This window comes from Gavialis gangeticus, unplaced genomic scaffold (assembly GCF_001723915.1).
Source record: "Gavialis gangeticus isolate Ggan-Ray unplaced genomic scaffold, GavGan_comp1, whole genome shotgun sequence".
Classification (NCBI taxonomy): domain Eukaryota; kingdom Metazoa; phylum Chordata; order Crocodylia; family Gavialidae; genus Gavialis; species Gavialis gangeticus.
The window spans coordinates 160,700,964-160,706,082 of record NW_017729024.1 but is presented as its reverse complement, the minus strand read 5'-3'; the positions used below and the strand labels follow the sequence as shown (position 1 = coordinate 160,706,082).

The 5,119-nt window shown below is 51.0% G+C and overlaps 1 long non-coding RNA gene across 1 annotated transcript in view; it reads right to left on the bottom strand.

Annotated features, from left to right (window-relative positions):
• Positions 1-2,076: 2,076 nt before the first annotated feature.
• The window catches only part of LOC109298267, an 18,297-nt gene continuing 15,254 nt past the window's right edge, over positions 2,077-5,119 (bottom strand). The window contains exon 3 of the long non-coding RNA XR_002097571.1: positions 2,077-2,088. This is a non-coding gene — a long non-coding RNA (uncharacterized LOC109298267). The remainder of the gene's footprint in view (positions 2,089-5,119) is intronic.

Below are 5,119 nucleotides of genomic sequence, written 5' to 3'. Positions count from 1 at the left end.
CAAGAGGTGTTGGCCTAGCACAGAAGTTTTGATCCCCTTGGGCACCCAAACAGGGTCAGGAAAAATCTAAGTCATAATGCCTCTGAATAGTAATGGAAAAGGATAAATAATATATTCTTAATTCTTCCTGAGGTTTTGTTTTTTTAATCCTTCTTTCCTCCTGGCACTAGAAATCATAATCCCAGGCTTAAAGAACTCTGTATATATAAAAAAAACCCAAAAAACTGGTGGACATTTAAACCAGCAGGATAAGTTGTAAGATGCCTGCCAACTAATTAGTAATGGTCATAGAATCAGATTTAGGATGGAAAAGATTCATTGGGCCAAATTTCCAATACTCTGAGCTGCTTCTACAGTTACATGGCCAAAATTCCTCATCATCTTGTACCGGTTAAATTTTAGGCAAATGTGTGATTGCCCACTTGTTCAATATGCCCCAGGAAATACTGAAGCAAATTTAGGAGCATATAAAGACAAATCTCAGGCAATGATCTGTTCCCCAGACTTGTAGGTAGAGAAACTCCTTTTCTAAATTTGATCCAGGCCGCGTCTGGAAAAAATTATCAAGAATGTGTGCGAGAAGATGGGTCATCTGAAAACTCTTAGGAAATAAGACTACATAAGACTGTCATACAGGGGGATAGTGCCAACACTTCTTCATTTTTTGTGGGGGGAACAGAGCTTTTCTTTTACTTATCAATACATAAAATCAGTATCGAGTCATTCATTTTATGAACACTTGTTGTGAAGTCAATTTGCCCAGAATCTTTATAAGCAATTTATACCTAGCATGCATGCAATTCCACACAAGACCTGCCTAAAATTTTGATTTGTGATCAAAAGTGCATAAATAAATCTCCTCTTTCCATCATTGGGGTCAAAATTGGCTCCAACTCAGCAAAGCACTTAAGCTTGTACTTTAGTCCATCTTGGCTAGGGACAGACATTCAAAAACCCTGAGCCTGAATTCAGTCTTTGAAAGCTAGTCTAACCTGCAAAGCTTGAACAGATTTGGAGGTATATAGATATTCCCTTTTCATTCCAGAAATGCAGACACTTGCCTGCAGTGGCTCAGGCTAGGAGCCAGGGGACACTAGAGCAGATCTCCCTTCCCTTCAGCAGTGCTGGGAGGGAGGAATGGCCAGGCCCAGGTAGGACACTCTGATTAGGGAGGGGTTGCCCCCCCCACCCCACAGCAGCCCAGCAAGGAGTTGATAACACGGTGTTTATTGCCCCTAGATCAGCCCATTAAGGAAACAAAAGCTTCTCTCCATTAGAGCAAGCTCTTCTTCAACATTTTTCCAAGGAAAGCCCTGGATTCAACAAATCATTTATGTGCTTAACTTTAATCATGAGCTCAAATTGGGCTAGGGACAGACGTTACACCAACTGGTTGAAGTGATCAGAAACTGGTTTAAACCTGTAACAGAACATTAATTCAGTGCACATAAACCAGGGGCGGGCAATTACTTAGGGCAGAGGGCCGCTTACCTAGTTTTGGCAGGCTGTGGAGGGCCGCATGGATAGCCCCACACCTTTACAGGTGCCCCGCCCCATGGTCACCATCTTGGGATTAATGTCCCAATGTCTTGGGACCAATGTCCCAGGGCCAGCACTGGTGGGGGCCAAAGCAGGATGCAGGCTGGCAGGAGCCTGTGGAGCTGGGCTGGGCTGCACCAGCAGGGAGAGGGGAGGAACTGGCCTGGCTCCATACGGCCCTGCCAGCTGGGACCCTATACCCCTGCTGCCCTGCTCTGGGCCCCGCGGTACCGGTGCAGGCCCCGTGCTCTCACTGGCTCCCCACCCATTCACACCCAGTGCCCCCAAGCCCCGTGGTACAGGCGGGGGGCAGCGCACAGCCCTGACCCCCTGCTTGCCAGCTGGGAAGAAGCTGGTGCTGAGCACAGGGAAAAGCGGCCCCTCACCGCTGGGGAGAAGTGGCCCCTTCCCCACCCCGTGGTCAGTGCCTCATGCTGCAGCTGCTCGCAGCCCACGTGGGGCTGCCTATGCCTGCTCCAGACAGCCCCACGGGCTGCAAGCAGCTGCAGCAGGGAGTGCTGGCCATGGGGTGGGCGAGGGGCCGCTTTTCTCCATGAAGGGAAGGAGCCCATGTAAACCTGAGCACAGGAGGAAAAGCGACCCCCTCCCCCCATGGCCAGCACTCCCTGCTGCAGCCACTTGCAGCCCTTGGGGTTGTTTGGAGCAGGCATAGGCAGCCCCATGCGGGCTGCAAGAAGCTGCAGCATGAGGCACTGACCACGGGGTGGGGAAGGGGCCATTTCCCCTGCCCTTCACTTCTTCCCTGCCTAGGGCCCCCCCCCCCAATTACCTGTGGTTCCAGTATGGGGCAGCCACCTTCTCCCAGGCCAGAAGCCCTGGCAAGGACTTCCAGCTGGGGGGGCAGGGCCAGGCAGGCCACACTGTTTTGGAGCCCACTGGGCTTCCCCTGGTCCTACTGCCCTTGGTTCCTGTCCTTTTTTAACCAAGGAACCATGGGCAGAGAAATATTAATTTTCTACATTTTTTTTTTTTATTTTTTTTTTTATTTTTTTTAGGGGCCCCATGGGCCAGATAGAATGGCCTTGCAGGCCAGATCCGGCCCACAGGCCGTATTTTGCCCACCCCTGACATAAATCCATTTCAAAATGGCCAAATCTGGTTTAAGATAAACTTGGTTGAATGTAGTATCAGACTTAACTTCATAGTTGGTAGGGTCGGAAGGGACCTGAGCAAATCATCGAGTCCGACCCCCTGCCATGGCAGGAAAGAGTACTGGGGTCAAACGACCCCAGCAAGGTGTTCATCCAGCCTCCTCTTGAAGACCCCCAGGGTAGGAGCCAGCACCACTTCTCTTGGAAGTTGGTTCCAGATCCTAGCCGACCTGACCGTGAAGTAGTTCCTCCTGATGTCTAGTCTGAATCTACCCTCTGCCAGCTTGTGACCATTATTTCTGGTCACTCCTGGGGGGTCAAAGCAGTTTCTGGAACTTCAGTCTCAGACCCCTTCCTGGTTCAAGTTAAATCAGAGTCCCCCAGCATGCCTTTCAGCACTGGGCTGGGCTGTGTGGTCTTCTCCAGACAACAGGGCTGGCCCCAGCCCTCTAGCTACAGCAGGGGCAAGGGCATGGCCAGACACCAGCCTGGCATGGCCCCCTGAGGATAAGGGTCCATGGAAGAGTTTATTCCCCCCTCCCTCCCCTCTCCACCTGGGGACTGCAGCAGGGACTGGCTGGCCGAGCAGAGCAGGCCTTGTCAGGGTAACCCCCCTTACCACTTCAGCGGCAGGGGTGGGGATGGGACCAGAGCCATCCAAGTGAAATGGCCCAGCCATCCACCTGCCTTGCCCACGGCTGAGGCTGTAAGGATAAGCCGAGCTGGCTTGCTGCTGAAGGCAGATGCAGAGAGGCCAGCCTGGGCTGGGCCATGGGGGCAGGGCCCTTTCCAGCCAGCTGGAGCTCAGGCTGGAGCCATGAGAACTGTACAGCCAGATTGCTCCTGGGTTCTCCTGCCCAGGCTGGGTGGGACTGTCATGAAGTCACAGCTGGTGAGGAAGGGCCTGGTGGGGCAGGGCCCTTCCCAGCTGACTGCAGGTCTATGACAGCCCAGCCCAGCCCAGCAGCACAGGCAGTGGCAGGCTGGGCAGTGGTGTAGAGGCAGTGCTGCTGCACCTGCAGCCAGGCACCTTGGCAGCTGGACTGATCCTGTGGGATGTGTTTCGTAGATTCATCAATTGTAAGGCCAGAAGTGACTTTGGAAGACCATTGGGTCCAGGGCCCTGCATCAAGCAGAAAAGATAACTGGGGGTCAAGTGACTCCAGCAAGGTGATTGTCTAGTCTCTTCTTGAAGATTTCCAGGGTAGGTGATTGCACCACCTCTGGAGGGAGCTTATTCCACAGTCTGGACACCGTGGCTGTGAAGAAGTTTTTCCTAATGTTGGGCCTAAATCGGTCTTCCAGGAGTTTGTAGCCATTACTCCTAGTTTTCCCCTCAGGTGCCCTGGTGAACAGTTGCTTACCAAACCCTTGATGTACTCCCTTACTGTAGCAATAAGCTGCTACCAGGTCCCTTCTCAGCCTTCTTTTTTTTAGGCTGAAGAGCTTCAGATCCCTCAGACTTTCCTTGTATGGCTTGCTATGCAAGACTGATCATACAGGTAGCTCTTCTTTGGACTCTTTCAAGCTTATCCACATCCTTGTTAAAGTGTGGTGCCCAGAACTGGACACAGTACTCCAGCTGCAGTCTCACCAGTGCTGAGTAGAGCACAAGAATCACGTCCTTGGTTTTGCTGGAGATGCATCAATTGATGCATGCTAGAGTATTATTTGCCATACTGCCCTATTGCCTACAGCATCGCACTGCCAGGTCATATTCATACTGTCATTTATTATTACCCCCAGGTCCCTTTCATTCATGGTGCTAGCTAGTTTGCCGCCAAGCCTGTAGGTATGTTGGGGGTTGATGGTCCTGAGGTGCAGCACTTTATATTTCTCAATGTTGAACTTCATCAGATTCCGATCTGCCCAACTTGCTAGCCTGTCTAGGTCTACCTATATCTGTAACCTATCTTCAAGTGTGATCACGCTTCCGCATAACTTGGTGTCATTCACAAACTTGGGCAGTGAGCTTTTCCCCCCACATCCAAATTGTTAATAAAGATGTTGAAAAATACTGAACCAAGCACCAACCCCCATGGGACACTGCTGCCCACTTCTCTCCAGGATGACACAGATCCATTCACTATGACTCTCTGGGTCATATCCTGCAGCCAGTTTCTCACCCATCTGACTGGCTTGGAGTTAAGCCTACAATCCTCCAGTTTTCTCACAATGACATTGTGGGATACTAGATCAAAGGCCTTTTGGAAGTCAAGGTATACAATGTCAAACTGCTCTCGTGTCCAGGTGGAGAGTTACCTGGTCATAGAAGGAGATGAGGTTGGTAAGGCAACACCTGCCCGTGACGAAGCCATGCTGGCTGCCATTCAGAATCTTACATTCTGCAAGCTTATTGAAGATGGACTCTTTGATGAACTTTTCTAGGATTTTCCTTAGGATAGAAGTTAGGCTGATTGGCCTATAGTTACCTGGGTCTTCCCTCCTGCCCTTCTTGTGGATGGGCA